This window comes from Petaurus breviceps, unplaced genomic scaffold, assembly GCF_028583685.1.
Source record: "Petaurus breviceps papuanus isolate PSGF00001 unplaced genomic scaffold, PetGlider_PUasm1.0 90903, whole genome shotgun sequence".
Classification (NCBI taxonomy): Eukaryota; Metazoa; Chordata; class Mammalia; order Diprotodontia; family Petauridae; genus Petaurus; species Petaurus breviceps.
The window spans coordinates 13663996-13691072 of record NW_027187376.1 but is presented as its reverse complement, the minus strand read 5'-3'; the positions used below and the strand labels follow the sequence as shown (position 1 = coordinate 13691072).

At 35.6% G+C, this 27077-nt stretch overlaps 1 protein-coding gene and 1 long non-coding RNA gene across 2 annotated transcripts in view; one reads left to right on the top strand and one right to left on the bottom strand.

Annotated features, from left to right (window-relative positions):
- Window positions 1-25638, bottom strand: part of LOC138151698 (uncharacterized) — a 30426-nt gene extending 4788 nt beyond the window's left edge. The window contains exons 1-2 of the long non-coding RNA XR_011165891.1: window positions 25344-25638; window positions 5186-5431 (exon numbers count right to left, since the gene is read on the bottom strand). This is a non-coding gene — a long non-coding RNA (uncharacterized lncRNA). The remainder of the gene's footprint in view (window positions 1-5185; window positions 5432-25343) is intronic.
- Window positions 1-27077, top strand: part of CPO (carboxypeptidase O) — a 125456-nt gene that overhangs the window by 6740 nt on the left and 91639 nt on the right.

The window sequence follows — 27077 nt, the reverse complement described above, 5'->3', positions numbered from 1 at the left end:
GGTAATTATGCAGTCCTGCTTTCATTTCACCCTGGCAGATTAAAGTTTCAGAGGAGGCAGCAAATTCACTGAAAGCAAAGCAAGGCAGGAAACTTAAAGTAGGACACAACTCAGTGGGAGTGAGCTCATGGCACAACGGTAAATTTCGCTTACACGTTTGAGCTATTGCAGAGATACACACGCACACAGAAGTGCATGTGTGTGTATATGTGCATGCAGCATGTATGTCTAGACACACTACGCAATAAACATGCACTATACATATTTGTACACACATGTACATGTTTTTGTATACAGAGTGGCATTTTTAAAGAGTTTTATTCATACTACTAGCTTTATAGAAAGAAACATATCATGTTGGTTGTGCAGTCAGTACAATCGCAACTTTTACTACTTAAATTCTCTATACAAAGTCATTGTCAATTGCTACAGCCATTAATGGCATAGGACTTACAATAACCTGAAGCTATATAAAGCAAGTTAGCAGTCTTGCCCCAAGAAACAAAAGCTTAATTTCAAAGTGTTATCACATACATGTTTTAAATCAAATGCAAAAAAAAAAAAATCACACATGGGGGCATCTAGGTGGTACAGTGAATAGAGCACCAGCCCTAGAGTCAGGAGGACCTGAGTTCGAATATGACCTCAGACACTTAACATTTACTAGCCGTGTGACCTTGAGCAAGTCGCTTAATCCCAATTGCACTGTCTTACCCCCTCCAAAAAGGCAAAAAAAAAAAAAAAATCACACATCAAATCATGTGCAAAAATACTTAAATTGCCCATTGTGAAAAATATAATTTTTCCATTATTCTACATAATATTTAACATAGTTTGTAGCAGTTTTCAAAATACTAGCTATTCATTTTTTAGCTTATGCATCATCAGCTTTGCAGACATGCTCATCTAACCAATCTTTGAAGAGAATATGGCTACTACTATTAGGAATACTTATGTAATATATGAACACTCAGTATCCTTATATTCAATGGTATGGGTTATAATTTCATCCATTTTGTCATTTCTAACTCATCATTGGAAACTGGAGTTAACTTGGATGCACTTTACAGGAAGAAAAGTATGGTTTAATATTTTGGTATTTAAATAGACTACTTCAGTAGCACTTGGAGCTCCCCCCTCCCTCCCTCCCTCCCTTGCTAGCATATAACCTTCTAGTGCACCACACCGTTTTTTAAGACTTAAAGTTGCAGAGAAGATGCCTGTTTTCTTTGGTAGAGGACCTTCCTTATTAAGGAGTTCCCTAGATCAGTGAACTCACTGATCTAGTCCCTATCATTACTGAGCTAGCCCTTGAATCACTGCCTTCTCTCCTGTTGGACTTCAATCCAAACTTCATTGGGTTTAGTAAAAAGGCCACACTTAAGGATCCAGAGGGCCACATGTGGCCTCAGGGCCACAGGTTCCCCTCCCCTGATCCTGCCCTTAGTATTTTTCCAGCCTTTTTAAACCTTACTCTCTGCCAGTGACATTGGCCTCACACAAGATACTCCATTTCCAGACTCGGGGCATTTTCACTGGCTGTCTTCCATGTCTAGAAATCTCTCCCTCTTCATCTCCTCCTCTTGGCTTCCTTCAAGCTTCAGCTAAAGTCCAACCTCCTGCAAGAAAGCCTTTTTCCAGTCCTCCTTAATCCTAGTTCCATCCCTCTGCGGCGATTTTTCAATTTATCCTGTATATACGTAGTGTCTCAAAGGTCTTAGTGCTTTCTAAATTGTAAGACCAAGATAAAACTGTGTCTTGTTTTTAAATAGCTGTTTGCATGTTATCTCCCCCAATAGACTGTGAGCTTTTTGAGATCAGAGACTGTTTTCATTTTTGTGTGTTTGTTTGTTTTGTTTTGATTTGATTTATTTGCTTTTAGTTTACAACATTTGATTCCACAACTCCTTGAGTTTCAAATTTTCTCTCCCTCACTCTCCTCCCCCCTCCCTCCCCCCACTTTGGCATGCAATCAAATATAGGTTCTACCAATACCTTCACATTAAACATTAGTCAAGTTGTAAAGAAGGATTATAACCAATGGAGTGAGCAATGAGAAAAAAGGGACAAAATATGTTTTATTTTGCCTTTCTTTGTATTTCCAGTGCTTAACATGGGGCCTAGCACATAATGGCTACTTAATAAGTAAATGTTTGTTGATTTGACTTAACAAGGAACTATGAAGTTATGAGGCCAGGGGTGTCTTCTGAAGGCACCATTATGCTGCTGCCACTGGACTTCTTCACCCCAACCCAATCCCACTGCTGTCTGCATGAAATGTAGTCTCTACCCAAAGATATTCCTTAGGTGCCAATGTCTCTATTTACAGGATAACTGCAGAGTATTTTGTTCTATCCTTGCAACTAAGGATAGAACAAAATAGTTATCAGAAAATCGAAAAGTTAAATGAAGATATGATAAGAGAGCTCCTACTCGCTGTCAAAGAGTTTAAATTCCCTGACCTAAGGAACCAATAGAATTTTTGATGTGAAAATTGAAGCACTTTTTAGGATCTTTGCAAAACTATGAAGAAGAGAAGTGTCATTAGAGAGGAGAAAGGGCTTGGTTTTTAAGAAGGAGAAGAAGGTGGATCTGGAATCAGGTTCAATCTCAGCCCTGCTATCTACTACTGCTACTTTCTAGATAATCTAGGTAATCCAGGTCTGCATCTCAATTTTCTCCTCTGCGAACAAGGAGATTGGACTTGATGTCCTCAAGTGTCCCTTCCAACCCAATATCGACAATCCTATGATCCTTCACATAATGGGTTGGTGAACTCGATATTCAAGAACATTCTAGAATTTTCTAGAATACAATATGAAAAGAAGTGTTCATGAATGTTCATGAAAGGAAATGGCAAACACAACAAGCCAACATGACTCTATTAAGAATAATCATTCCAAACTAACACCATTCCTTTGCTAATAGAGTAACTAGATAGGTAGTTCAAGAGAATGTTGTAGACATAGTATGTGAATATATTTTAGTAGAGCATTCGACAGATGTTGCATAGCCTTGTGGACAGGGTGGAAATATGTGAACTGGCTGAAATACAGTTGTAAGGATACACACCTGGCCGAATGGTCGGCCAAAGCGTTGTGATTGATGGGTCAATGTCCCTATTGTACCTGGAGGGAAATAACTCCTGAATGGAGTGAAATGCTTCAGGGTTCTCTTCTGTTCAACATTTTAATCAATGGCCTGGATGAAGGCATAGATGGTATGTTTGTCAAACTGACAGATGACATGAAGCTGGGAGGGACAATGCACATGTTGCATGTCAAAATTGAGATCCCAAAATTGACAAGCTAGAATAGTGAATCAAATCTAGAAATTTAGTAGTCATAAATACGAAGTCCTGAACCTGAGTTAAAAAAATCACTTTTGCAAGTAGGGGGTGGGAAAGATATGGCTAGACAATAGTCCATATAAGATGGCTTTAATGTAGTGTGAATTCAACATGTGAGTTCAACAGTGTGCTGTGGCAGCCTTCCAAAGTAAGAGATGTGATAATCTCAATGTCATCCACCTTCATCAGAATATATCTTGAGTTAAGTCCTATGTTAAGACCTAGGTGCCAGACTTTAGAAAAGACATTAAAAAGATATGATGCATCAGGAAGAGGAAATTAGGGAAGACAATATCAAAAGACCTCAATATTATGCCATTAAAGAGAATTAATAGAAAAATTTAAAACACAACAAAACAAAAGTAGGGATGTTTAGCTTAGAATATTCAAGTTTGTGCCATGGAAATACTAGATTCATAATCAAAAGACTTGAGTTTGAATCTCTGGCTTTTCTGTTTACCTGTATGACCTCTCAGGGTCTCGATGGGATTGTATTAGAACACCTCTAAAGTGTTCTTTAAAGTAGAACATCCAAATCTATGATCCTATGATTACTGTCTTTGAAATGATATCATGTAGAAAAGGGATTACACTCTCGTTGGCACCAGGGGCAGGTGGGCAACAAGTATTTTTTTAAGTACCTACTCTGTGCTAGGCATTGTGTTAAGTGTGAGACAGTATGATTTTTAAAAAAAGATGGTCCCTGCCTTCAAGGAGTTTATGTTCTAATGGAAGAAGACAGAAGGACGCCGAAATGGAAGGGTGGTGGAGGCACTCATGCAGGGCAATGGTGGCTAAGTTTAGGGGGGAAAAAAAGCAGAACTAAGAGGGAAATGAAGGAAAGTCAGCCTTGGCCTCTCCCCAAAATGGAGGTCTTTTAGAAGAACTGGCCATTTGGAGAAGAAAACCAAAAGGGTAGAGAAATATTTGAGAGTGAGAAGGTGTATGAGATATGGGGATGAAGTCCAAAGAGTCAGAAACAGAATGGGGGTGGGGAGGGTAAGGGAGAAGGCAGAGCTAGTAAATGGAAGTTTCAGGTTTTGGTTCAATAGAAGAGAAGATTTCCTGATAATTGGAGGTATCTAGTAATGAAATGGACAGCTTGGGAGGCAGATGAGGCTTTCCTTCTGGACGACCTAAGCAGAGGTTAGATGATCATTTGGGGGATTGTTATAGAGGGAGGGAATCATACTCCTGGGATGAACTGAAAACTGCATGACCTCTGAGATTCCTTCCAAAGCTGAGATCCTGTGATTCTCTGACTTCACTCCCCAAAAGCTCTTATGTCAAGCCATTGGCAAGAAAACTCATTCAAGAAAAAAAGATGGGCTGCTCTTCTGATTCATGTGGCTTCTTTTTTGGGAGGTGTCAGTGCTGGAAGACTGTAAGAGCTGTCTCAGAGGAGTTTCCCACTATCCCAGGGCACTATGCCAGGCAGGGACTTTTTGTAGCAGAAGTGCAGCTAATTCCAAAAATGTTTTTTTCAATGTCTCAAGACAAACATTAATATGAAATTCACGTACACAATGCTTCATTCACACTCTAGTTTCACCGGGGATTTCTTTTGGTAAATGGGAATGGCAAAGAAATGTGGTTCAATAGGCGCCTCTGTCTGTAAGTCTTTTGAGTATTAGCTAGGGCCTGTTTACTCTCAGGAAATTAAAAAAACAAACAAACAAACAACCCAACACCAACAACCTAGCAAATGAAAATTAGCATTGTAAAACCTTAACTCTTGGCAAAAAAATCATTTTTTTAAAATTTAGTGCTTTTATATTGAGACTGCTTAGAACACACATTTTATTGGCATTTTCCAATTAAATGGGATTTTCTTACCTAATCAGATACTCATGCATTCTGAAGAAACTTTGCTGTCATTTTTATCTGGCCAGCACTGTTTCCATCTGGTTTCCCATAATTCTTTTCTCTCTCCTCCAGATGTTTGGCAGTGTGTCTTAATTTGCTGTCTATTTCTTCTTCTTGTTCTCTTTCACCTCACATGAACTTTCTTAAATCACAACATTTCAGGAACAAACCAAAAGTAGAGTCTTCAATTTAAACTAAGGGCATTTCTTTCAGGACCTAAAGGGGAAATGGTGATGAATACTCAGAATTCATTTTGCAGGCTGGCACAAGCCAAAATGTATTTTTTTTCATTACATGTATGAAAAACCAGAGCCACAACATGGTTAAATGATCATATAAGCAATAGACTTTGGAATAGGAATTGGAACTCAAGAATACCATCTTAATTCTTTTTTCTGCTAACACACTAGACCTGAAGTTATTCTATCATTCTTCCTATGGACTAAAATATGGCCACTGCCTCTAGAAAATATGAGCTAAAATATTGGAAAGAAAACAGTAATGATAATAATTGACATTTATATAGTATTTATATGTTACAGTGGACATATGATTCATTCATTCATTTATTCATTCATTCATACTTTTATTCAGTAAGCATATATGCTGGCTACTATGCTTAATGTTGGGGATACAAAGACAAAACAAAATGAAGCATTCCCTGCCCTCAAAGAGCTTACTTTTTTTTAATTCTTTAATTTATTAATTTGTTTGTTTCCTTTTAGTTTACAGGATTCAATTCCACAATTCCTTGAATTTCACATTTTGTCCCCCTCCTCTCCCCCATGGCGTCTTATAATCAAGTATAGGATCTGTAAATACTTTCACATTATACAATGGTCAGGTTATAAGGATGGATTGTACCAGGTGGAATGAAAAATGGTAAAGAGGACATAAAATCAAATAAGAGAACGAAAAAGATCAGGTATTTTGCTTCCACCTGGATATAAATTTAGTTCTTTTTAGTTCTTTCTCTGGATAAGAGCTTACTTTTTAATGCAGGAAAACACATAGCAATAGATACATAATATATACAAGTAGATACAAAGTAATTTCTGGGAGGAAGGCAATGGCTTCTTCTGAGAGGTGTCAACTGTGCTGGACTTTAAAGGAAACTGGTAATTCCTCTGAAGAGTTTCCATTTTATTTAAGAGGCAAGAAGGAATTTCTGTAGCTTCTTGAGCAGGTGCTCCAAACCCTCAAGACAGATTCATGGTGCAAGTATTATTCCCATTTGACAGATAAGGACCAGGAAACTTGTCCAAGATCATAGTTAGTGAATGGAGGAATTAGATCTTAAAACTAAGTTTAAAAATTCTAGAGTCAATACTTGTTCCGCTAGACTACAGCTGCTACTTATTGTAGAAGCAAAATAACAGAATTATCTGTAACATATGCCTGATGTGATGACCAGAAAAGGAACATTTGTATTTGCATGCTGAAAAGATTAATGATTCAGGTTCCCTTGTCTCTCTTCCAGTGTAGTTTAGCTGATCTCCCACTAAACAACATTTTACTCTTGCTTATCTGTTGTTCTTTAAAACAAACTAAATGGAGACAGGAATTTAACTATATTAAAATGTGTTCATTTTCCCCCTCTACTATCAAGAAATTTCTCTTATACAAGTGCTGAGCATACTAGGAAAATCTTTTGAGAACATCTTGTATTTCTTTCTGGTGTTGGTAAAGCAGTATAATGGGTACAACATAGACTGGAAAGTCAGGAGACCTCAGTTAAATCCCAACTGAGACACCTATTAGCCATGTGGTCATTAATTTAAATCCCACAAACTTTAAAAAAGTATTTTCGAGTACAATCACAAAATACAACTTCTGGAGCATGGGGGCTGGTCACCCTTTCTTAGGAGCCAGTTTTGAGAACAGGTGCTCTAGGATTTGAACCTTAATCTGCTTTGCCTCTTTTGTAGGGCTGCCCTCCACTCTGGTCTGACTTTCTTCCAGGAGATCATAGAAAGAATCTTGGTCACATATAGCACCTCCTGCAGGAAAGGAGGGAAAGAGCTAGGCTTTTTCAATATATTGATTTTATGGGACTTCTTTTATTCTTTGTTATGAGGGATTACTCCCTGGGATGGGGAGGGGGAACTGATATACTGAGAAATAACTTTTGTTCTCACATCACTCATATCAACCAAAAAATCATTTAAAAATAATAAATTAGAAGAAAAAATAAAAACGAGAGAGCAAGAGTGCCTAATTGAAGGCAATTCTAATCTAATCTATTTAAACAAACTACTCTCTCTCTCTCTCTCTCTCTCTCTCACACACACACACACACACACACACACACGCACACAAATGAGAAGTGGGTAAAAGAACAGACCTCAACACAGACTATAATTATTTCCTAAGGAAATTTAACAAATAAAATAAATGTTACTATGAGAAGACCAAAAAAGACTAGAAACTACCTCAACAAGTAGATACTTGATATTTTTTTCAAACAGAGAAATATAATATCTAAAGGAAACAGCTACTTATAATATAAGCTTATATTTAATGTCTTATAGGAGGATAATGTTGGAAGGTTATATCACTTCATAAAATAACAAGAGGAAAAAAATTACAGAAAGTTTGGCAATAGACACTTCTAAGTCTGATCATCCTGAGGTCATTTAAGCATAAGAGACAGTCAGTGGCACAGTAGAGTGCAAGACCTGGAGTCAGAAAGGCCTCATTTCAAATATGACCTCAGACACTTATTAGCTATGTGATCCTGTGCAAATCACTTAACCTCTATTTGCCTCAAGTTTCCTCAACTGTAAAATGGAGATAAAAATAGCACCTTCATTGAAAAATTGCTGTGAGATTCAAAGGTGATTATATTAGTAAATAATACCTGGAACATAGTAGGAACTATATAATTCTTATTCCATTTCTTAACTGCCCCCCCCTACTTTAAGGATGAAATTGGAAGGATAATGAACTGATGAGAAATTGGAAGCATTTTTAAAGAGCTCTACAATAAACTTATTTCTCTATCAATGACAATGACAAAGTAGAAATTCAAATGTCCATAGGAGGGCAATTCAAATGATGGAGGGTATTGAATTTATACCTAGTTTGAGCAGCCTAGAGGAATAGCAGTTTAGGGAAAGTATGGTAGTTACCTTTAAATATTTGAAGGGGTATTTCATAGAATAGGGATGAAACATATTCTTTGGAAGCATAGGGAAGAATGTGAGCCATGGGTAGTAGTTAGAAAAAGGCAAATTTAGGCTTGAGATTTTGGGGGGAGAAAGACAAGCTTCCAAACAATTGAAGCCATCCAAAGGAAGAATGGAAAGTAATGGGAATTCCCCATTGGAAGACTTCACAGGCTGAAGGCTGACTTGTTGGGTATGCTTATGAGGAATTCTTTTTCAAGTTTGGGTTTAATTAGCTGTACACAAAGATTCTTTTCAACTCTGAGATTTTGTTGTGACATGATCCAGTGAAATGACAGCAAAAGAAAAAAAAAGTAACCAAAAACCCTAAGATTAAAAGAGCCATTGAACTAGACTATGCATACACAGGCTAAATCTGTGTTGAATGTTGAACACAGCTTGGTGGGCATTGAAGTCCAGATTCTTAAGGTATCTGAAACAGATGAGAATAACAAATATAGGGAAAAAATCATGGACTATATTACAGAAATAAGGTGACCAGGAAGATATCAATAATTACTGTCTTATGTGCTGATCTTTTCCATCTCTACAAAATTTTTATGAGCAGAATTAACACCTACCTTCAGGGAATCCTAAATATTTTTTTAAATGATACTCCACATCAGATAACATCTTTATAGCCAAACAATTGACTGAAAGAATTAATAATAGAACATTTCACTGTACTTTTTTTGCTCTAAAAGTAATCAATTTGGCAGGGCAAAACACCACCTTAAAATATCTTTATACAACAAGGTGCCAAAAAAATGTTTAATCTGCATCATTGACATTTCCTCCATTGCTTTCCTAAGTCTAGACAATCAACGAAACAATAAGGCAAACATTGACCTGTAGTATTTGTGAATTTCTGAGATTTAAATGCTCACACTGAAAATTTAACAACCAGCTCTCTAGAACCAGTATAAACAGGCTCTAGCATATCCCTAAGTATCTCACAAGTATGGATAAAAATAATACAAGCTGTTACAACTCATAAAATTTTATTAGACAGTCCTCTAATTATCTGTATCAAGTGAGGCATAAAATAGAGAGACATGTTTGAAAAAGATATTTTACACAATCATGGAGGATATCCAATGAAAATTCAAATAGAAGAGAGATTCCATAGAAATTGTAAGGTCCTCCAAATGTTCCAGTTGCAGTTTACATTGTACTGATTGATGAAGGCCCTTTACATGGCACAACCTTTGAAATGAGATCTATAATTACTAAAAAGAATTCAGGTTAGTTATTCATAGAGGAAAAACCAAGTGGATGAAAGACTTGTCAAGAATAGAATGTAGTTGTATGGACAAATCACTAGAACTGGCACATCAGTAAGTATATTTATATTAGTATAAATAATGATATAGCTGTATCTATCATGGACAGACACTGAGGATGTAAATCGGAGGGGCTCAAGAATTAAATGGCAAGAGGAAAACTACTGGTATTTTTGGGGGGAGATTGAGCTGTATTCTTAAGGGCTCCAAGCTTCTTGCTCAAAGACTCAATTTTTAACATCATTATCCTAGTGATGCTATGAAGTTTCAAGTCACAGAAATCAAAATCTCTGAGGATTAAAGTCATGGGTCACCTTATGGCCAATGCAAAGGAAAATGGTGGTTATGAAAGTGTTGCAATATATTACTAATGCAAAACTGTGAAGAAAAAGGTGGCATAAAGATATCATCAGAGTAATCATGTATACTCTGACACAGACTCTCAGTGCTTCATGCCTGGCTTATTGCAATAACTAGTTGCTGGGTCTATCTGCTTCAAGTCTCTCCCCACTCCAATCCATCCTCCATTCAGCCACTAAAATTATGCTCCTAAAACTGAAGTCCAACTTATCACATACACTCCTGTCTCCCCTCTCCCCTTACTGCTTAATAAATTCCAGTAGCTTTATATTGCCTCTGGGATCAAATACAAAGCCCTCTATGCAGCATTCAAAAGCTGCTATAACCTATCCCCTCCTACCTTTCCAGTCTTCATACTCCCATAATGTTCTTTTCAATCCAGTGATACTCCTGGATATTCAATGAACAAGACACTCTACCCCTCAACTTTGGGCATTTTCTTCAGCTGTCTCGCATACCTGGAATGGTCTCCCTCCTCATTTCTGCCTACTTGCTCCCCTGGATTACTCTAAGTCACAAGTAAAATTCCATATTTTATAGGAAATAATTCCCAACTCTTCTTAATTCTAGTGCTTTCCCTCTATTGATTATTTCCTATTTATCCTGGATATAGCTTGCTTTGTACATATTTTTTTGTATATTGCCCCTCTGTGCTCCCCCCCCAACCCGGATTAGGTTGTAAAACTCCTTGAGCTCAGGGACTGTCTTTTGCCTCTTTTTGTATTCCAAAAACTTCATACAGTGCCTAGAACATAGTTGGCACTTAATAAATGTTTATTGATTAATTGAGCTATATGTGTTGAGAAAGTGAAAGAATAATTGACTGACCATCCACATCCAATACCAAAAGATCAACAGCAAGCATACCTGCTATGTGTCAGACAGTATGCTAAGCAATGAAATACAAATACAAATATAAAGACTGTTCCTTCCCTCAAGGACTTTGAATTCTAATGAGGGAAGACAACACATAAAAAAGAAACTGAAAAGTAAGGTGTAAGACCAAAGTACTCAGAATGGGAACATGGTAGTCTAAGTTCAGAGGGCATCCTGGAGAGGAATTTTTTGAATGAGACATGACTAACCTCAGTGCCCTCCATAAATGGAGATTCTAGGAGGAACCATTCAATCAGAGGGAGAAGTTTAAAAAGATACTTCCTTTGTGTGAATTCCAGGGCTGGAGTTAAGATTGAAAGAATTAGAGAAAGGCCTCTTTGTCACATATTAGATACATTAACTAGGAACACAAGAGAGTTTCTTCCTTTTTCTTTTTAGCAGCCTCTTTTTAAATGATTATTTTTATGTAAATAGTATTTTATTTTCTCCAGCTACATGTAAAGATAGTTTTCAACATTCATTATTTATAATATTTCAAGCTTTCTACTTTCTCTTCTAAAAGGGAGACCAAATCATATTTTGTGTATGTGTATATATCACTAGCTAATGGAAGTACAAATATCACATAAAGATACAGAGACTGGATCTGTGATTTTATTGATATAAGAAACTCTCATATGAGAAAATTCATTCTATCAATTCAGGTCAATATCTTTTCTACAACTTCTAGTTTTAGAGAGTTGCCTGTATGGTGAGAGGTTAAATGACTTTTCAGGCTAATGAACCAGTTTGTGGGGCCAAATCTTAACCCAGTTCTTCCTGGTTCGGGGGCCAGTTAACCACTATACCACATTGTCACTCACAATATATATGGATCCTTGCAAAATTCTCCCATGATTTATATAATTCCTGGAATTGTCTTTGGTTCTAGGGCTCTGTCCTGGAGTTATTTCATTTAAGACATGATCTTACAACCAAGATGTAGCAACTGCATATTTGCCAAGCCCACTAAAAGGGAAAGAACTCTAACAGTACAACTTGCCTGTTTTGGATGCAATGGTATTATGTTTGGATCTTGACTGTTTAACTCTATCTTGCCTACTCTATTTCCTTAGCAGTTGTATTTACTCTAATATCTCAGCTTGGTTTGTCAATACCATTCTAACTTATTCCACCTTTGAAACTGAAAAGCATTTTCCTCTATTGACCCTATCACCCCTACACTCTCCATTCATGAACTACAATTTCCCAGGTTTTTTTTTAAGAACCTTATTCTTCACTGTATTTTTTTGACTGACTGAATTACATTTTGCATGACTGAATTACATTTTTCAAATATTCTTGTTAAGGGGGACACCATCTTACCCATTGTTGGCACATATGAATTTTATAATTTTTTTAGAAAGGTACAGCTGGTCTTCCAATGCTTTAGAGTTAGTAAATAGTAATTTCTCTGATGACTTTTTAATGTGAAGTACCCAACATTTGGCAGATCAATTCCAATTTGTTTAATTTTCCTTCATGTATTTTTGCAAAGGGCACATTAGATTCAATTCAATTTTACTTTGTGAACTTGGTTTATAACAAATGTCTGTTTTTCTTTCCCTAGAAAGATGTAGCAGAAGTATACAGGGTATATAGAGTAGTGATGGGCTTTTTTTTTTAAATTAAATTTTATGTTTATTTTTAGTTTACATCACTCATTTCCACTAGATTTTGAGTCACAAATTTTCTCCCCATCTTTCCTCTACCCACCACCCCAAAACAGCGATCCCACTGTATACCCCCTCCCCCAATCTGCTCTTTCCTATAACCTTCCCCATGTCCCCTCCTACTTTCCAGTAGGGCAAGATAGATCTCTATACCCCAGTGCCTGTATATCTTATTTCCCAGTTGCATGAAAAATAATAATAATAATAATAATTTTTTAAAACATTTGATTTTAAAACTTTGAATTCCAGATTCTTTCCCTTCCTCCCTCATCACCCACCATGACTGGGAAGATAAGCAATTCAATATAGGTTGTACATTTTTGTGTAGCTACACAAAACAATTCCATAGTGGATATATTGTGAAAGACTGACTATATTTCCCTCCATCCCATCCCAGCCCCCCCCACTTGTTCTATTCTGTACTTTAACCCTGTCCCTTTTCAAAAGGATGTGCTTCCACCTTCCCTCACCCCCCACCTGTCCTCCCCTCCATTATCTCCCCTCTCATCCCCTTCCCCCCTATTCTCCTGTAGGGTTAGATGCCCTATTTAGTGTATATGTCATTCCCTCCCTAAACCAAATTCAATGAGAGTAAGGTTGACTCATTCTCTTTTGCCTTCCTGTTCTTCCCCTCCATTGTAACAGTTTTCCCTTGCCTCTACTATATAAGATAATTTACCTCCATTTTGTCTCTCCCCATCTCCTCTCATTATATTCCTCTCTCACCTCTCAATTTCACCTTTTAAGTATCATCCTTTCATATTCAATTGGTCCTGTGCCCTCTTTCTATGTATACCTGTACATCTATACACACACCCCCTCACATATGTATTCATACGCCCATATACCCTCATATCTATAAATATTTCTATTCCCTTCAACTACTGAGAAAAGTTTCATAAGTTACAATTATCGTTTTTCCATGTAGGGATCTAAATAGTTCAACTTTGATAAGTTCCTTATGATTTCTTTTCCTTGTTTACCTTCTCATGCTTCTCTTGCTTCTTGTATCTGAATGTCAAATTTTCTATTCAACTCTGGTTTTTCCATGAAGAATGCTTGAAAGTCCTCTATTTCATTGAATTACCAAATTTTCCCCTGAAACATGATACTCAGTTTTGCTGGATAGGTGATTCTTGGTTTTAATATCAGCTGCTTTGACCTCTGGAATATCATATTCCAAGCCCTTTGATCCCTCAATATAGAAGCTGCCAGATCCTGGGTTATGCTGATTGTGTTTCCACAATATTCCAATTGTTTATTCTTGGCTGTCTGCAATATTTTCTTCTTGATCTGGGAACTCTGGAACCTGGCTATAATATTCCTAGGAGTTTGCTTTTTGGGATCTTTCTCAGGAGGTGATTGGTGGATTCTTTCAACCTCTATTTTGCCCTCTCGTTCTAAAACATCAGGGTAATTTTCCTTGAGAATTTCTTGGAGGATGATTTCTAGGTTCTTTTTTTTTTCATCATGCCTTTCAGGTAGTCCAATAATTTTTAAATAATCTTTCCTGGATCTATTTTCCAGGTCAGAGGTTTTTCCCATGAGATATTTCACATTGCCTTCTATTTTTTCATTTGTTTGTGTCTGTTTAATAGTATCTTGATTTCTCATAAAGTCACTAGCTTCCATTTGCTTCAATCTAATCCTGAAGGAATGATTCTCTTCAGTGAGTTTTTGAAATTCTTTTTCCATCTGGGAAATTTGGCTTTTTAATGCATTCTTCTCCTCATTGCCTTTTTGAGCCTCTTTTGCCATTTGAGTTAGTCTATTTTTTAAGGTGTTATTTTCTTCATTCAGGTCATTGACTCTCTTTTCATGATTTTCTTGCATCATTCTCATTTCTCTTCCCAATTTTTCCTCTACTTCTCTTATTTAGTTTTCAAAATCCTTCTTAAGCCCTTCTATGGCTTGTAACCAATTCATATTTTTCTTGGAAGCTTTTGGTGCAGGAGTTCTGACTTTGTTGTCTTCCTCCTGTTCCATGCTTTGATCCTTTTTGTCCCCCAAAAAAGAATCCAAAGTTGGATTGCTCTACTTGCTTTTCGTCCTTTGCTTGCTCATGTTGCCACTCAATTACTCGTCTTTTGAGCTTTTTGCTGCAGTAGAACTCTGCACCTACCTCTCAAGATTGTTGTGAGGATCAAGTGAGATATTTGTAACATGATTAGCATAGCACTTGGCACATAGTAGGTAGTATTTAAATGCTAGTGATTATTTTTTGGAGGGGGAAGGGAAGGCAATTGTGGGTAAAGTGACATGCCCAAGGTCACACAGCTAGTAAGCGTCAAATGTCTGAGGCCAGATTTGAACTCAGGTCCTCCTGAGTCCAGCTCCAGTGCTCTATTTTTTCTCTGCACCACCTAGCTGTCCCATGATTATTATTGCTATTATTAGAGCTTGCACTCTGCTGCTATAGTCCTCAAGAATCCAGGACCATTTCCATGGTACAATGAAGTAAGACTTTGTGAAAATAGACAGTACACATGGATACTAAACTGGGTCATGAATTAAATATTTAAGTAAGAGGAGGAGAGCAGGCAAGATTACCTTCGAGAAATTGAAAAGCTCCTTTAAAGAACCCAAGCTTCTCCCACACACAAAAAAGATCCCTGTCATTATTAGTGATATAGTATGTCTAAACGATGTGGAATACAAGAGTCCAAAGAACTGAGAATTAATGTCACACAGAGGATAATGGAGTGGCAAACATGATGGGTGTGAGCAAGTGGGGACACATAAGCAATGAAGAACTTCAAAGAAAGAAAGAAAGGAATAATAGACATCATCAGGGGAATATATGATAAGAAGAGAAGATGGAGCTTGTTATGACTAGAGATATCAAGGAAGGCTGCCAGCATATTGAATGGCCCTTCTTTGACAAATTTATGGGAGGACATAGACAAGAGTTGGATAGGATGGTCAGGTATGTTTAGATCATAATCTGCATCCTTGAAGGGAAGATCCATTCGAATGTTTAAGTATAAACATCAGTGATCATTAATAAGAATTAGTTTTATTTTATTTTATTTTTTGCCCTTTTTTTTGGACTGCAAATGGGGTTAAGTAACTTGCCCAAGGTTACATGGCTAGCTTCTTTTGTGTGTGGGTGTTAAGGGTCTGAGGCTGGAATCGAACTCAGGTCCTCCTCACTCCAGGGTCGGTGCTTTACTCACTGAACCACCTAGCTGCCCCAAGAATTAGTTTTAAATAATAATTATTAGCGATAATCGTATCCTCCCCCAGCCCCAACTTAGGTACTTTGCTGATTATAAGCAATTAAGAATTAGTTGTCTAAAGAATGAAAGTTAAATGCTGCTACTATTGTTTTTGATTAGGTAATAAACTTGACCTGTGGCCATAGAAATCAATCTTAGGAAACTTCTTGGATGGGATTATACATCCTTAGTTTATCTCTTACTACTTCCAAGCCATAGCAATAATCACAGAGACGTATAATAGTATCCTGCTGGTAATTTATATGGCATATTTAAAAGAGCAGATTTTGAACCTTAGGTGCAGTGAGATGTTCTCAGATCTCCAGCTATAATTATGCTAGAGCATGACCCAACTTAAATGAAATTGAGAAACTATAAATTGGAAAAAATACAAGCACTAGTTTTCTTCTTTAGAGATCTAGAAATCATAAAATGTGCCAGAGTGGACACTACCATTTCCTTTGTTCAAAAAAGAAAAAGGTAAGAAATATTTGTTTTTAAAAGTCTATATTTTTTGAGTATTTAAAATCAGAAATGTTGATTTAGATCCAATAAGTCATTGGAACTTCTGAACAAACCTCTTACAAGAGCATTTAAGAAGAGAGATCAAGAAGAAACAATATGTTTACTTGTTGGCGTTCTGATTTCCACCCATTAGGAGTTGCTGTGTGATTGTTGCCATGGAAACCATGCTAGTGTTCAGTCATGAGGTTCTCAAGCACAGGAACAGTGCATCCTTGGTTGAATGGGAAGCAGGAGGCATTCGTAGTCCATTAGCATTAGGGTCAACTATTCTACATTCCCTGAGACAGAGGCCACCAGCTATTTGCCTCTTCTAAGCATGACTAATGTGGCCACAGTGATCCCTTTTCAGAGGTTTCTGGTTTCACAAAACTCTTTTAGAAGAAATAGGGGGAAGAGGTATCACTGCAATTCCTCTCTCAGGCCAAAATCTCAGCTTGCTGTATTGGTCTACAAATTTAATTGTTATTATGCCTTACCTTCTGCTCAATCCATTGTTATCTACATAATTAGGAACCAGACCCATGGCCCATTCCCCAAAATGTTGAAGGTCGATCACAGTTGAAAGAAGGCTGATCTCAAGACTTTAAAGTTTATAAATAAACATACTACCATTATCTTTCATTGCTAGACCACCATATTTTCCATGCAAGAAGACCATATTCTTTCCTTCTGGTCCCTTCAGGGATTGAGACTGGGTGTCTGATATGTAAAAATGAGTCATGCAAAGGGGAAATAATCCAATCAGTCCTTGGTCATTTTGTCTATATGATGACAAATTGTTGGTATAGCTTGTTGGTACAGACAGGGTACAGTGGGATAGTTGCTGGATCTGGAGTCAAAAGACCTGAGTTCAAAATCTACCTTTGGTATTTTAACCTTTAGTTAAGGTATTAACTCAAATTGTTTTCTCTTTTCTGTAATATGTCAGTCAATCGAAAAGCATTTATTAAATGCCTTCTATGTGCCAGGCACGGTGCTAGGTGCCATTTGTTTTAAGGAGAACGCCCAGGCTGGCCAAATTTTCATTCATTTCTAGGCTGTATTCATGATTCTCTGGATTTTCTCTACCTTATTATAAAGATACATCTTCACCTGAGGAACTCACTCTACCTCCAGACTTTTCACACTGGCAGTACCCTCTGGCCTGTGGGTTCTCCTTCCCCAGTTCCTCCTAGAACCTCCATTTAAAGGAGGATACTCATACCATCCATGTTCTCATTCCTCTTCAGGCAGCACTCCTGGCTCTATAGCTAATATGTCCCTCAGTCAGCTACCTCCACCTTTGCCCATCCTTTTTAGTTAAGAGAATGAAGCTATCTTCCTAATTTTCCATAGCCATTTCTCCCTGGGCCTTCTTGTATTTGTCATTGAATTCAATTAAATCCTGAAAGAGTTTATTAAGCTAAGTGCCAGTCTGAATGCTAGGTTCTGGAAGTACTCAGATAAAAGCAAACATTTCCTGCCCTTAAGGAACTTCCATTCCAAGGGTTGCTACTGTAAATAACAAGTACAAAAATAAATAAATACAAAATGATTTTTTGGTGGTGTGGGGGAGAGAGAACACTAACAACAATGGGGATCATAAAAGGCTTCTGCAGAAGGTGGCCCTTGCAGTAGGCATTTCAAGAGCTGGAAGTGAGGATGGGAGAGCATTCCAGGGTCAGCGGATAGCCTATGGGAAAGCATGGGGGCTGAGACAGTATGTGTTGAATGGAAAACAACAAGAGGAACCAAATAGTGAAAGGTTATAAATGCCAAACAAAAGCGTTTGTATTTATCTTAGAAGCAACAGAGACTTTGAAGGTTCATTGGAGTTTTTGCTTTATTTCTGCTAGTTTGCAAACTTTGTCGAAGTGTGGACCATGCCAAAATGACAAGCAAATGCAATAAGGTGATTAAGAAAATCAAAGTGGCATAGATTTAGACCCATAAAAGGATTCTAGAAGTCATTTGGCACAATCCCACTATTATACAGAGGGAACTGAGGTTCAGAAAGTTGTAGACATTTGTCTGACTTCATGCAGCTAGTAAATGGCAGAATCAGAATTCGAACCCAATATCTTCTAACTCCAGTTTCAACAATTGTTCCACTGAACCCCATCATTTAAACCAACAGTTTGGAATTGTAAAGGTGAAATGACCAATGACTAACTGCTTTTTTTCCCTCTTTCTCACTATTCATTAGAATATATCAGAGACACTTAGTCTCAGTCCCTGAAGTGGCTGGAAGCAAAGTGTATGGGGTTTTTTTTGCACAGAAAAGATGGTGATCTAGAAATGGAAAGGTATAAAATTAGAGCTCTATATTTAATTAAACTATGCCATTTCCTCTTTTCCATCATTTTGATTAATTGTTCCCTTCAGGGACCCAATGGACTCAGTTGGTCTTGTCCTCTTCAATATGCAGCTAAGTGAGGTTGAAGATGAAAAGTGAAGTGATTTGCTAAAGCTAGACCTTAGGAAGGGGCATAAAACTCTTAGTTCATCTATTTCTATCCCAGTACTTTGTGTACCGAATTCAACGTCTTCCTTTTAGTGTCTCCACACTTTTATATTAGTTTGAATTGGACATTAATAGAATGCATAAAAGGGATGGCAATCGGATGAAATTCCTTTCCGTCTATCCAAATCGCCTTTGTGTACTCTCTTTCACATACTCTATGCCATCAAACTGGCCTTATCCTCTTTACTGGTCCTTATGCACAGCACTCCATGTCCCAATCCCATACCTTTGACTGACCGGAATAAACTCTTTCCTCAAAACACCTCATAGAATCTTTGGTCTGCTTAAGGACCCGCGTCCTTCTACAAGCATCTTCTTCAGAGCTTCTCACCAAGAGGGCAGGGCAAATAGGAGCAGAATCAGTCGGTTATTTTATTCCTTGTCCTTGTATTCCCAGTCAACAAATATTTATCGAGTACTTACTATGTGCCAGGCACTGTGCTAAGCTCCAGGAATACAAGTCTAAGCAGAAAGATATATTCTGCCTTCAAAGACCTTACTCCCAACAGGGGAACTCAACATATGAAATGAAACTAAGAGGATGGGAAGATGAATGTATCCAGCTCAGAGGAATGACAGAATACATCTAGAGGATCAGGGAGTTTAGCCTGGAGAAGAATGAGACATGGTTGACCTGGGCATCTTCCTTAAAATGGAGGTTCTAGAAAAGGCGAAATAAGAGAGAAAAAGATAATAAAAGGACATTATAAGTTATAATGTCCAAAGGGCTATAAAACTGTGCATATCCTTTGATCCAGCAATACCACTACTAGGTCTATTTCTAAGACATATATGTATAAAAATAGTAATAGTAAATCTTTTTTTTGTGGTGGCAAAGAATTAAAAATTGAGGAAATGTCCATCAATTCGGGAATGACTAAACAAGTTGTGGTATATGATTGTGATGGAATATTATTGTGCTATAAGAAGTAATGAAAAGGATGCTTTTGGAAAAATCTGGAAAGATTTACATGAATTGATACAAAGTGAGGTGAGCAGAACCAGGAGAATGTTGTACACAGTAACAGCAATATTGTATGATGATCAACTGTCAAAGATTTAGTTATTTTCAGTAATACAATGATCCGTTATCCAAAGATAATTCCAAGAGACTTATGATGAGAAATGCTATGTACCTCCAGAGAAAGAACTAATGGAGACTGAATATAGACTGTAGTGTACTTTTTGAAACTTTCTTTATTTTTCTTTTTTTGTGTTTTCTTTTACAATATAACTAATATGAAAATATTTTTTAATGATTGCACATGTATACCCTATATCAAATTGTTTGCCTTCTCAATGGGGGAGAGAGAAAGGTATGGAGGCAGAGAATTTGAAACTCAAATTTTTTTTAAAAAATGAATGCTTAAAACTGTCTTTTATGTTTAATTAGAAAAAATAAAATATTAAAAAACCAAAATGGGCTCCCTGACAATTAGAATGTACCAAAAAGAAATAAATGATTCCATAAAACAATAATAAATATTAAAACAAATATAAAAACAAAAAGGCAAAAAAAAAGATAATGTAAGGTATGCTCCTTTCAGAAATAACTGACCTAAAACACAGTCAAGAAGAAATAGTATGTCACTGGATTACCAGAATATGATAAAGAAAAGAAAAGAACTGGACACTGTATTTGAAGAAATCAGAAATAAGACTTGCCCACACCAGTTAGAACCAAGGACACAGAGTGAAGTAGAGAGAATCCACCAGACATCTCCTGAAAGAAATGCTGAAGTGAAAACTCCCAGGACCATCATTACTACAATATAGGGCTTGCAGGTTAAAGAAGCAATACTGTGAGCAGCCAAAGAGCATGAATTCAAGTTTTAAAGAATCATAATCAGGATGATATAAAAGTTGGAAACTACCACTATAAAGGTATTAAAAGATTGAAATTGAGGTTTGAGAAATATAGAAATTGAGAAAGATTGAGAAATTAAAATATGATATTTCAAAAGACAAAGGAGTATAAACACAAATAACTTATCTAGCAAAACAAGTATAACCTATCAGGAAGAAAAATGAATCCTTAAAGAAAAAGAAGCCTTCCATTCATTCCTGATGAAAAGACCAGAACTGAGTAGGAACTTTGAAATGCAAAGACAACACCAACACCAAAAAAACCCAAAACAAAACAAATAAAAAACAAGCAGAAATACAAAGACAAGAATTTAGATAAAAGGAGAAAGGTAAAAAAAAAAAAACACAAAACATTGACACGATTGAAAGGAGCTATTGTATACTATTACTATAGTAATAAAAGGATTTCTTCTGTAAAACTTGGACTCAGTCAAAATGCCACACCCAAAGACCTAGAAGGCCACATGTGACCTAGAGACTATAGGTTCCCCACCCTGATATACCATGAAGAAGACTTCTAATTCTCCATTCTAATAGGGGAAAAGAAACAATGTCGGAACTCTATTGTAGTAAAGAGTCATAGAGAAAGGAAAAGAATACAAACAATAGTCTTGAGGGTGGTTTTGTTTTATTTTAACTTGAAGAAATAAAAGGGAGGGGGAAAGGAATCCATTGAAGAAGAAAATCTCCTTTTGAAAGGAAGGCAACAGAACCAACTATTTTACAAATTTGGGATATGTGAGAAAAAGAGTATACAAACATGGAAAAAAGAATGGAGTAAGTGGGCATCACTTGAACCTTTTTTCATCTGAAATGGGCAAAGGAAAGTTGAACACATATACTAACACATGCACACACATACATACACAGAGTTTGGTGAGAAAAAATCATCTAACTCAATAGGGCGACATCATGGACAAAAAAAAATAAGCAAAAGCAAAACCCTTCAGCTTTGGAGGGTGAATCTTGGGAGAGGGATTTAAAGGAAAGAAAGTAAAGGCAAAAACTTTTAATTCAGGTTTGGGGTAGGGGAAGAGAAGAGAACCGGAGGAATAGAAGCAGATCACTTACTTTATCTCACTACCTTCTTTATAAAGAGAAGGTGACAAGATTAAAAAATGTATACAAGGATAGGATAGAAGAAAATGTACAATTAATAACTATTACTATAAACCTGAATGGTATAAACTCACCTATAAAGCAAAGGAGGATAATAGAATAGATTATAAATCAGAACCCAAGAATATGATATTTTCAAGAAACTCATTGAAACATGCAGATAAACTCATGCAGAGTTAAAATTAGGGGCTAAAGCAAAATTTATTGTACTTCTGGTGAACTAAAAAGGAATTCATGGTTAATTATCAGTCTCAGACAAGGAAAGAGTAAAAATAGATATAGTTAAAATAAAATACCAGGGAAACTATATTGTATTTAAACGTATCATAGACAACTAATTAATATCACTATTAAAATTTATGCACTAAATGGCAGTGTCTAAATACTTAAAGGAAAATTTAGTCAATTTCTAAAGAGAAATCAACACTACAACTACAATATATGAGGATTTCAAAGTACCTCTTTCAGACTTAAATCAAATAAAAAAGATACACAAGAAAGAAGTTAAGGAAAATACAGATGTAATCATTTTTTAATGAATGGGAATAGAAAGAAATGCTCATATGTCTCAGATTTGTATGGCACTTTTATAAAAATTAGTCATGTATTAGTGTGTAAAAACCTAAAAAACAAATTCAGAAGAACAGAAATATTAAACACATCCTTTAAGGACCATGGCACAAAAATTTCATATTCAATAAAAGACATCTAAAGAGAAGATTAAAATTAATTGGATTTTAAATAATTCAATTCTAAAGAATCTGTGAATTTAAGAACACAACATAAAAACAATAAATATGTTCATCACATAAAATAAAAACAATGAGATAACTTACCAAAACAATCTTTAAGGGAAAATTTGTACACTAAATCCATTCATGAGTGGAAGAGAGAATTAATAGATTAATGAACAAAATATGTAATTTACAGAATAGAAAACCACATGTCAAAAAAACCTCAACTGAACAGCAAAACAGAAATTTGAAATTCAAAGAAAAGATTACCAGAATTATAAATTAAAATCACATCAAATTGATAAATAAAACTGGGATGTGATTTTTAATATATATTGTATGTATATGTGTGTATAAATATACATACATTTTATATTATATTATATATATACACACATAGATACATATACGTATATACACACATACATTTAAATCAACAAATTACCAGTATCAAAACTTAATAAAGATAATTGAAAACAAGAGAAGAGGAAATAAAAGAAATTGTCCAAATTTATTTTGCCTAATGATACTCCCAGTTTAGATGTAATAAATACTTAAAATATATAAAATGCCCAGATTGACAGAAAAAGAAAGAGAACTTAGGTAACTGTATTTCATAAAAGACATTGAATAGGACAACAAAAGAAGCCCAAAGAACCATTGGCTTTACATATAAATTTATCAAAGGCTTAAAGAAATATTAATCCCAGTATTATATAAAATAAATAAAAAATAAAGAAAAAAGAGATCCTACCCAACTTTTTCTATGATATAGACTTTTGCTATCTAGAATGGTTACAGATGAAGCAAAGAAAGAAAATTGTGGACTGACATAAACAAAAATATTATGACAAAGACTAGAACAACATATTATCAATGTTATCATCATGACAAGGCTAGATTTATGGCAAGTTCTAGACTGAATTCAGGGTTGACTCAATATAAGGAAAAGTTTAATTTTATAGTTATAGACTATAACCTTATAACTGCGGTAAAAAATCAAAATAGAACAATTATATCAATAGATGTTGAAAAGGCTTTTGACAAAGAATAACACTCATTTCTGTCAAAAGCACTAAAAATTAAAGGAGTAAATGAATCTTTCTTTAAAATTATAAATAATATCAATCTAAAAGCAAAAGCAAGTGTTATATATAATGGAGAAGTGCTAGAGGCCTTTTCAGTAAGAACAGGGTAAAAGCAAGATGTCCATTATCATCAGTAATATTTGGCACAGTGCTGGAAACACTAGTTGAAGATTAAATACAAAAAATAATGAGGGAATAAACATAGATAAAGAGGAAAAACATTAGATTTTTGCAGATGATATGATGATCTATTTAGAGATATTTAAAGATTTAGCTAAAATTAATTGAAACAATAACTTCAGCAAAGCAACAGGATATAAAATAAACCCACATGAACCATTGGATTTTCTGTATATTAGTAACAAAACCAGTAGGAAGAGAGAAAATTCATTCAAAAAAGCTTTAGAATGTTTAAAACATTTCAGAACCATTTTCCAAGATACACAGGAACTATGTAAATACAATTACAAAATGCTCTTTATGGAAGTTTAAGCGGACTTAAATAATTTAAGAAATAGACATTGCTCATGGTTAGGTCATGCCAACATAATAAAAATTACAATATTATATAAACTAATATCCTTTGTGTCATAGCAATAAAATTATAAAAATGCTGTATAATACAGCTAGAATAAATAACAATTCATTTAGAGGAACCAAAGTTCAAGAACTTCAAAAGAAGTTTTTTTTTTTAAGTGAGAAAAGGAGTCTAGCAGTATCAAATCTCATACTATACTACAAAGCAAAAACCATCAAAACAAGTTTCCACTACTTAGAAAATAGAAACGTTTATCAGTGGAATATATTAGGTACACAACATAGAGAAATAAAGAAGATGGCATCATAGTGTTCAATAAATCCACAGGCCTCAAGTGCTGAGATAGAGACTTATTATTTGACAAAAAATTACTAAGAAAACTGAAAAGCAGTTTGATAGAAAACTTTAGATTAACATCTGATACTGTATAGCTAGATAAACTCTAAATGGATATATGACTTATACATAAAAGGTGATACCACAAATAAATTTGAGGAACATGAAGGTAATTACCTATGGCTAGAGGAAGAGTTCCTTTCCAAATAAGAGATATAGAGGGTAATAAAGGATAAAATGTACTATTTTGATTAAACAAAGTTTAAAAGCTTTTGTACTTTTTGATTACAAAACAAAATCACTATAGTTAAAATGATAAGAGAAATAATTAGCTGGGGCAAAATAATTTTTGCATTGAGTTTCTCTGACAAAGAGCTGATACCTAGGGTATATTAGGAATGGATTCAAATACACAGGTTATCTTACAGTCTTAATGCCATTTTAGGCTTTAATATTCAAAAATGGCATTAAGACCTTTGGGACACCCTTTTAAACAACAAGAAACATTGATCAACAGATATATGCTCAAAAATATGAACAAGGAGGAATTTGAACTATAAAATACCTTTAAAGTTCCAAGGTATTAACAATTAGAGAAATGCAAATTAAAGCAACTTCATGCTTCTAATTTATGCCCATTAGATAAAAAAAAAAGATGATTAAAAAAGAAAAATGACAATTTATAGAGGATCTTTGAGGAGACATACATACGTAGCGTAAAGCACCCCAAGCGTCCTCAGGGTTTGCCGCCAGTACAGGTTCTTGGATCTGCTTTGATAAAGGAAAGCAACTCAAAATGGGTTAACAAGCTTACTTTAATCAGTCAGACATATATCGTTTACCTTGTTCAGGGGAAAAAGGTCAGCACCCCGAACTTCAAAGCATACAGGCAGAATTATCAAGACAGAAACAGATCAAGTAGACAGATTTCCAAACCGTCCAACCATTACATCCATACCCAGTCAACATCTGGGTTTTTCAAAGCCGGGGGCCTCTGGACAACGGCTTTTCAGAATACAGATCAAATCACAGAACACTTCTCAAAGTGAGCCCCCAAAACAAAGCTACACATCAGGGCTTATATAGCCTTCTCCTGGCTCAGAGAATGTAACAACCTTATTGACTCACTGGCCAATCAAGAAGTATCTACTGAAAAACAAGCCTCCCACTCCAGGCTTCAGGTGCACTTTAGCCTAGGGGCAGGGAAGATCTTCCAAATTTGCATTTCCATTACAACATACTTTTACATAATTGATGGAGTTATTCATTGGTCTCCTCAGAAGCAATTTGGAACTATAATCAAAAAGCCACTACACTGTTCAAACTTGTTTGACCCAGCAATACCAGTAGGAGGCTTATATCCCGAAGAGATCACAGAAAGAAGGAAAAGACTCATATGCAAAAATATTTATAGCAGCTCTGTTGTAGTGAAGAAATAAAAACTAAAGGGATATTCAATAATTGGGGAATAGTTGAAAAAATTATAGTATATGAAACGTGCAATGTTATTACACCAAACAAAATAAAGGACTGGTTTCAAAGAAATTTGGGAAGGTTTGTATGAGGTGATATGGACTGAAGTGAACAGAACCAGGAGAATATTTATACAATAATAATATTGTAAAGAAAAACAACTCAGAAATTAAGGAATTTGTTTAATGCAATAACTAATTACAACTCCAGAGGTCCAATTATGATATATGCTACCTATGGTCTCAAAGTGCAGAATGAAATACACATTTTAGATCAGGCCAATGTATGGATTTGCTTTACTTATTATACATATTTATTGCAAAAGTGTGTTTTTTCTCCTTTTTCTCAATGATAGGAATTAACAATATGGTCAAAGAAAGAATGAAAAAAAACCATAATTGAAGCATTTTTTAAATTCAGGGAAGTGAACAGAAGGAAGCACAGATGAGCAGGACACTTTTGAAAGTGACGTCAAATTTATGAGATACTTAAAAAGCAAGCTACACATAGAGAGAAGAGCATTTTCTTGTACCGTCCTTGTCTGTTCTACTTTGTACACAGATATGCTCCTTTTATTTGGGGTACATTAAGTTTAAAATAAAAAGAAAAGTTAAAACATGATGCCACTCAGATCTCTCAAGCTGGTAATGCCTTCTCTAGCGAAACTACCGTATATCTATTTATAACTATTTTACGTAATATATACACGTATATATTATATATAATATAATAAATGTATATATTGCGTCTCCTGAGAGCATGTAAGCTCCTAGAGGGTAGGGACTGTTTCATTTTTGTCTTAGTATACCTAGCATCTTATCCCAGTACCTGGAACATAGTAAGACATTAATAAATTTGATTTATTGATTACCTTAGGTCCATATATTATATTTCTATATTTTATTCTCCCAGATGAAATTCAGAAGGTATGATTATTAATATGAAGGAAGTAAGTGACCTAGTGGATAGAATGCTAGACTTGAAATCAGGAAGACCCAAGTTCCAATCCTGCCTCAGATGTTACCAGCTGTGTGCTCCTGGGGCATTCATTTAACCTCTGTCAGCCTCAGTTTCCTCATCTGTAAAATGTAAATAACAATAAC